Here is an 8,495-nt window from a genome sequence, read left to right as displayed (position 1 = left end):
AAACTTATGCCTAAGCGTACTATATAGTAGTACCTATTATAACCCTAATAGGTTATAATCTGCTTCTTCCACTAGCAACAAATTCCTTAAACACATTTTATTTTCCGTTTCTATTTCAACATCTTTTATTACTGGTACTTTGAAGGGCTCCCCCTTTGCCCCAATTACCGTCATGGAGTCCTCGCTCCTTGAGCACCCTAGGGGCAGACACTGCTCTGTAGTTCTTTCAGCACTTGAATCTACTAAAAACATTACCTCCTGTTTATGGGGTCCAATCTTAAGTTTTATCAAGGGCTTTCTTGGTGTTACGGACCCCAGATTAAAGAGCCCCTGACACCTCTAATCCTCCTGGAACATTTTCTCATCTTTCTTTTCTTACATTCCCTCCGAATGTGTCCCTTCTGCTTGCAGTAAAAACATTCTGGTGCTTCCCTCTGTCTGGGTGCAGGATTCTTTACCGGACGTGCTGAATTCCTTAAGGGTTTCTGAGTGAGTTCTGCTCCTCCCGTGGCAGGCTCTTTTTCCTGCTTTTGAGCTTCCCTGACTGCAGCCACAAGGACCCTAGCCTGCACCTTTTGCTTCTCATCTTCTCTCCGCATGTATACCTTCTGGGCTTCTCTTAACAGCTCTTGCAGTGACCTCTCCTGCTAATCCTCTAATTTTTACAATGTTCTTCATATATCCTCCCACGATTTAGCCACGAATTGAGTCTTTAATAGTATGACTCCTACTGGAGAGTCAGGGTCGGTACCTGAATACATTTGAAGACTCTTTCTTAGTCTTTTTAGCCATTCGGTAGGAGTTTCGTCCTTCCCCTGACATTCCTCCAATGCTTTTCTCAGATTCTGCCCCTTTGGCACCGCCCCCCGGATACTTTGGATGACCATATTCCTTAGTTCTATCATCTTTTGCCTGTCCTCCTCTACCTGGGCATTCCAGGATGGCCTTTGGTTGGGCCATTTAGCCTCCCTGCTCCCCCCTTGTGGGTTTCTATGTTCCTAGTTTTTAATCACAGCCACCCGTATCATATCCTGCTCCTCAGCATTAAACAGCGATCTCATAATGGCACACATATCATCATACGAATAAATGCTATTCCCCAAAAATTGATCCAGTCGCTCCGCCACCCCCAGTGGATCGTCCATAATTTTCCCCATTTCTTTTTTAAATGCCTGCACGTTCCTTGAATTTATTGGTACATTTACATAACCGATGACCTCCAGAGTGGTTGGGACTTCTCTGAGTGGAAAAAGTCCCTGCTGTCCCTCCTCGTCCTCGCTATCGTCTGCGTGTGTTTTTCCAGGTTTTTGGTCTCGTGTGGCTGGCGGGCGGGGACTCATTCCCTGCCGATGAATGTGCGTGTACCGTGTGTTCCCCGGGCGGTGTGGGAAGAGGGAGAGGGGACAGGGTTTGTTCTGATGGGGAGGGGACCGCGGGAACAGGCTCCCGTGGGGCTTCTGGCAGCGGTGCCTGTGGCGCCACCGGGTGATGTCCAGGGTATGGGGGAGGCAAATTCTCCAGGGGTTCCCAGGTTTTCTCCATACCTTTGGGTTGTTTACATGCTCTAACAGGGTATAACGTGACACTAGCATATTCTCATATTCGAGCATATTCTATTTCTTCTTCAGTCGCCCCCTCCTCGAACACAAACTCCCCTAAAGCCCGGCATATTTCTTTATTAAATGACCCAAATATGGGCCAGAATATATGCTTCCTGATTTCCACATACGCTCATTTTTCCATACAGTAGTAAACCACCTTTTTCTTAGACTTTTGCCTTCTCGTAGGGCACTCCTCCCAGTACTCTAACATCCATCCCAAAGGGCTATACCTCGGGATGTCAGGGAGATTAAACCTTCCGTTTCTCCCTAGTTTGTCAGGGGATTTTCCCTGGATTTTACTCTTTTTTAACCCCATATTTTGTATCTTACTTACCTCCTTAGGCCTATTTTTAGTTGCAGAACTGCTTTTCTCCTGTTTTGACTGGTATACCGAAAAAAAACGTTGCCGACCTACTAGTCACGCAGTGAACTGAACTACGGATTTTTAGTCAACAAAAGAGCTCTCTTACATTATTCCAGGATCCAGCGAGGTTTGTCGTTCCTCCCGATCCAGCCAGTGATCGATCCAATAACCCCCCTGCCCTCCCCGGACTCCTTTCCAGGGCTCTTTTGGGTTGATGTGTGTTCCAAACGAGCTTCCACTCACTTCCCCTGCGACCGACCGCTTTCCTCGTGGAAGAGACAGAACTGCAATCTTGGGGTCCACACTCGCTCCATGATAATATCACGTCTCACACACACACTCGATCACTTCCCACCCAACCACACAATACTTACGGTTTGTTTTCCCGTGTGGAGTCTTCGTGCACGTAGATTTTATGAGTAAAATAGACGGCTTCCACGGAGCACTATCTCCGTCCTTGAGAGCTCTGGGCCTGTACCTGCCTTTTGATTGTGGCTTTTTAGGCTACAAAATTTAGTTTTTAATCTGATTGGTTCCGCTGGGCTACCCCGATCTCGTCCGACCACTGAATTCAGCGGGGCGCCACCCGGACTTCGAAAGGGGGCCCTGGAATCCTTATCAGATCTCGTCAGGCGGTCACCAAATTGTTATAAATGAAAAATGAAAAATAGCCAATTTTAATAAAAAAATTAAAAATAAAATTTATTACGCGACTGTAATACAGCCCCGACTGCCACCAATCAAATCGGCCAGCATAACACCCCCGGTCGGTGATTACGGGTGAACGTGAGAAATGGACCCGCTAGTACCAAATCCCCATGTCCACACCGACTGTCCCCAGTCCATGGTTCTTATACGTTTTATTTTGCTCGTGGCAGAGATCCTTTGTTTCTTGTTCGAAGTTTTCATATTAATGTTTGGTCTTTTCTTCGGCTCAAGCTGCACAAAGCCTTAGTCCGGGAACTGATCAATGCATTTCCCTGATTCTCGGAATCTTGTATTCAGGCAGCAGGTGTTGATGGCTCCGGTTATCTCAGATGGGTATCACATCCGGTTATCTCAGATGGGTATCACATCCGGGCCATCATCTCTTGGGTGTCACTGGACACATGCCTCCATGAATGCCCATCTCCTGTGCAGCCAAGGTTTCCTTTGTATGTAAATGTCCTGGTATCTCCTTGCCAGTCTGCATGGTTTTGCCATCCTGAGAATGAAATTCCTACCCCCCCTTCTCATTATGTACAGCCAGTTTGGTTTATATATTTTATAGATGTCTATCTATATATTATCTACACGAATTACTAACTATATCATTAACAATATATATTACTATATTCTAAAACCCCAAATGCTAATTTTTCCACCCTGTTATATTACACACTTCTAATCAACTACACACCTGTAATCCCAGTGCTATCAATAAGTTTTGGAAGCCTTCTCCACAGCCTCAGGTCAAATGCAGTGCTCTCCTGGGAGTCAGAGTCTGTCAGCACAGAAAGTCTAAAATTCTCAGCATCCAAAACTCCAACAACACAAGCAAAAGACAAAGGGGGGTATATATTAGAAGGGGGTCTTAGGTATTAGGCGATTTGGGGAGTCTGTACCTCTCAAGTACCTCAGCCAATGGGGAAAGAGAGAGGGAAATGCAGATGGGAAATTAGGATAAAAAGGAGGCTGCATCCTCCAAAAATTTGAGAGACCCCAGGGGAATGTCCCATGGCCTCTCCCTTTATTCAAACAAAGTAACAGGACTCCTCTGTCTCCTTTTTGGACATAAACCTCTGCTGTTTGTGGATTAATTTTCCTGATAAGTATAAACCACATTTTTTATATCTTGCCCTGTTTGGATTGGCCCGAAGGCTACAGCGTGAACTATCTCCTGCTTGAGTTTTTCAAAGCCTTGTCGTGGCTCAGGGCCCTATTGGAAATCATTCTTCTGGGTCACTTGATAGAGAAAGCTGACAATCAGGCTGTAATTTGGAATGTGCATTCTGTAAAATCCCAAAACACTTAAAAAAGCTTCTGTTTCTTTCTTGTTAGTTGGTGGAGACATTGCTGTTATCTTGTTAATCACTTCCACTGGGATCTGACTATGTCCAACTTGCCATTTTATTCCTAAAAGCTGGATCTCCTGGGCAGGTCCCTTTACCTTACATTGGTTTATGGCTAAATCAGCTTTCAGAATTATTTGAACTATTTTCTTCTCTTTCTCAAAAACTTCTGCTGTGTTTCCCCACTGTATACTTTAAGACAATTATACAGGGCAGACTCCACAATGAGTTACCGTCCCTTAGTTTTAACCACCCCCCTTTCACCAATAAGGAGAGATGAATGTGAAGAGATATAAGTGAAAAAATAACAGTTTACTAAATGGAAAAATAGAAACAACCAAGATAACAGCAATAACAACTAGATCCAAAAGTGCCGAGTCCTGCCTGTTATAGATGGATAATGAGATGATTTGCTCTCGCAATTAAGGGATGAATATTGTGTGAATATTAAGAGAAGCTTTATTGATGGATAGTTATGTTATTGTAGTTTAGATGTCCTCTGTTCTCCCCATAGCTCATTTCCCCCTCCCCCCGTATTGTTGCCATCAGACAGCCTGGGTTATCTAGGACAGGTAAAAAGAAGGCGTGCACATCTGCCCCTTACATGGGGCAGTTGGGAATGGAAAAGCTTGTTGCTAGGGGGGCACAGCATGACAACACCTGACCCTCCAATCAAGTTGCAAGAAAGCAGTCTCCACCAATAAATGGCAAAGAAGAGTTGACTGACAGACTTTGGGAGGGGCCAGGGTTGGCTGATGCAACCCCCCCCAGGGGTATAAAAAGACTGAGCATCCATCTTGAACACGAGCCAGCCACGTGGTAGGCAGCCACGAGGGCAACTTCCTGGCCTGTTTTTCCTTATTTAGTCCTTTTGTTGTATTTTTGTTAAGGTTTAATAAACCTTTTGCATTTGTAAAGTGAACATTCGTTTCTCACATGCCCCTCCCCGGAACAAAGAAAACAATGTGGTGGAGAAGCCCCCTTCTTCAGACCATGTGACTGAATGAAAGCACAAAGGAAAAACAACACAGAAACTGAGCCTCCGTGGTTCCAGAACTCCCTCCTTCCCCAAAGAACAACCTGTGGGGGACAGGGACAAAGCCAAAACCCGGAAGAATTATTTTTTTCCAAAAAAAAAGTCACTGCTGCCGAGCTGCCTGCTCCATGCCACAGACAGGGCAGTTGGAGGGTGTGAAATACCATTTCCCAAGGCTGCGAAGGTCCTGTCTGCAGTAACAAGAAGTGTCTCCGGCAGCTTCAGGCAAGCTTCGCCCCCCCCTTCTTTGGCAAACGGCAGGCAGCTGGAACTTTTGTGGAGAGCGGGTCTGACCCCTCCTCTGCAAAAGAGCAGGCAGCCACAGCGAAGTTGTTGCTGTTACAGACACATATTATAATATTGGCTTTCTGCAAATATTGAAATGGATTTTGTATGTGTAATGTTAAAGTAACTTTGTTATAAAGTATAGAGTTTTTTTTCTGTTGTTGATTAAGCTTAGTGAAATAGCTGATATAAGCATGCTTGTGTTAAAATGCCTGCTTGGATGGGATAACATCCAATGAACATATGAAGAGGACACCTGCTACAGATATGCCAACTATGAGCACCCACTGTCTGAAGACAATGTGGGCCGGGGCCAAAACTGAAGATGATGATAAAAAAGGACTAAAACCACAGCCAAGGAATATGCATGCTCTAAAAAGGTGGATCCAAGGAGGAGATATGCTAAACAATTCTTGAAACTAGTTTGGGGGAAAAAAATTACTATGTATAAGGGTTTATGAATATGCAACAGGCTGGTGTAAGGGAAAAAGTATTTAAGGGGTATCTGAAGATATGAGTGTGGTCTTGGCTGAATGCCAAGATGCACCCGGCCATAATAACCTTTGCTCTATGGTCCTTGTCTCCTATTGTCCTTTATTAAATTTTTAAAATTTTCACAGGAGAGTGAATGTGTTTTTCACATCGCGAAATACACTTCAAAGTAGCTTTGGATTTCAAAATGAAGTTTCCTGGGTTGTGAGTCGGGAGCCTAGAAAGAACAATAGATAGTGCTTTGTATGTCTGTTGCCTGTTTTAAAGGGACCCTGCACCCCCACCACCCCCCTCCCCCTTCTGTGAACTTGGGTAAAGCACAGAAGTTCCGCTTCCTGAGTGCGGGTCTTAAAGGCAATAAACGAATTTGGGCGGGTCGACTTAGAGAAGATATGGAATATATTCTTTTGGGTCACCCTTCATATTAAACTCTTCCTCTTATCTCTGTGACACCCACACAATGATATTATCAATGTATTGCAGGTGTTCTAGAGCTTCACCCTGTTCCAGTACAGTCTGGATCAGTCCACGGCAGATAGTAAGGCTGTGTTTCCACCCGTGGGGTAGTTGATTCAAGGTGTACTGGACATCCCTTAAAGAAGACCTGAACCATATGCAGCAACATGCTGGCTCCTAGCAAAAAGACCAGATTAGTTTCAAAGGTATTCAAAATCTTCAAAGTTCTCAAATGTTAATGCAATCAGCCTGGAGGAGAAGGAAGGAAAGAAAGAAGGAGGGAAGAAAGATGTAGGAAGGTGTCTCCCCCATATGTTGTTCCTCTGAGGAGAAAAGGCTGAAGTTGTGATTATTAATCGTTCCCTATAGGTGCTTCCCAAAGTACAGAGGTGCCTGCAATACTGAATACATACACCAGATTGGTGTCCTGATGAGTGACATTGTCATATCATAAGCCAATACTAAAAAGTACCCCACAATGATAGTCTTAGCCCAGGCCCCAAGGACAATAAACATTACACCAGGGAACATATACTGCAAGTGAGGTATTACTGGTATTACAGAACAAAACCCCGAGACAAAATGCAACAACTGTGAGAGCAAATAAATCCACATTGTAACCTGCAACTATTAAACCAGTACAATGAATGTTTATAATAATCTTGTTTTAACATGCTGTGGTCAGATCTGTTGTTATCTTAACCCTTCAAACCCCACACTGGGCACCCAAAAGGACTGTCGTGGTTTAAGCCCAACTAGCAACTAAGCACCACACAGCTGCTCGATCATTCTCCCCCATCTCCTCCCCACCCCGGAGGAAGGGGGAGGAGAACTAAAAGTAAAACTTGTAGGCTAAGAACAGTTTAATAATTGAAACAAAATAAAATATTATAATAAAAATCTTTTTAAAAGAGAGATAAAACCCAGGAAGAACAAGTGATACACAATACAGTTGCTCACCACTTGCTGACTGATGCCAAAAGCTGTCCCCAAAACATGACTGGCCTCCCTTCTTAGTACCTCTCCCAGTTTATATATTGGGCATGATTTCTATGGTGTGGAATATCCCTTTGGTCAGTTCAGGTCAGCTGTCCTGGCTGTGCTCCCTCCCAGCTTCTTGTGCAGCTCCTCACTGGCAGAGCATGAAACACTGAAAAGCCCTTGTCTCAGGGTAAGCACTGCTCAGCAACAACCAAAACTATCAGTGTGTTATCAGCATTATTCTCATACTGAATCTAAAACACGGCACTGTACCAGATACTGAGAAGAAAATGAACTCTTATCCCAGACAAAACCAGGGCACCTGTGTTTCAAACGGTGGACATTTTAGCTTATCAATTGCTAGCCTGCACCCACAGCTCCAGTGTGTATGAAGAGCTTCCCTACGTGTCTGCTCTGAGAGACCATGGGCTGTAGCTTTGCAGGACTCCCCAGGGCACAAAAGGGCTAGCACCAAGCCAAAGCCCGGTTCTGTGATGGCAAATGGAAGGGAAGAAGCTGGAGGTGGGGTAAACTTCTTAATGCTGCGATACTCCCTTTCTTTCAGGCCTTTCCCTTTGTACGTGGTTTTGTGTCTGTGTGAGTTGACACAGGCAGGCAGCAGGAATAACCACAAAAACATGGTTGAAATGCAAAGAGTAAATTTATCTCATTACCTTGCTATTGGGAGGATCCCAAAGCAACACCTGGGCGGAGACACTCAAGCGGGAACACAGCACCTTCAGGCTCAGTCCATGTTAGTAGGCAGTGGGGCTGCTGTTTGCACTCATTTATCAAGGGCCCGCGCATATGTATTTTACCACCATGCTGTGATTTCTGTGCTTTTTTATAATCTCTGAGCTTTGATCTTCTCTCTCCCAAAACAGGGAGCTCAAGCATATCAGTGAGAGGGCCTCCAAGTCTCTTCAAAGATCTATGTTATCTCTACACAGAGATTCTACTTCTCATAACGGACAGAGGATAAACAGCACTAGGCATAATACATGGAGTTTCCTACACTGTTATTCTCTAGGCCTTGGCATTGCCAGCTACAAGGTCCCTTGAGCAAATCTACCATCCTTCTTACCATTCTTCTACTTTTAAACCTTTCTTCCCAACGGTGTTTGAAGCAGACAACCTTTCCACACAGTGAGTCGCTTGCCAGAAGCATACAGGTTTACTTTGGGACTACAAGCCAGGACCCTTCAAGCTAACCCAGTCAGTCTCCCCAT

The sequence above is a fragment of the Passer domesticus genome, chromosome W (genome assembly GCF_036417665.1).
Source record: "Passer domesticus isolate bPasDom1 chromosome W, bPasDom1.hap1, whole genome shotgun sequence".
NCBI classification, from domain to species: Eukaryota; Metazoa; Chordata; class Aves; order Passeriformes; family Passeridae; genus Passer; species Passer domesticus.
Note: the sequence above shows the minus strand (reverse complement) of the source record.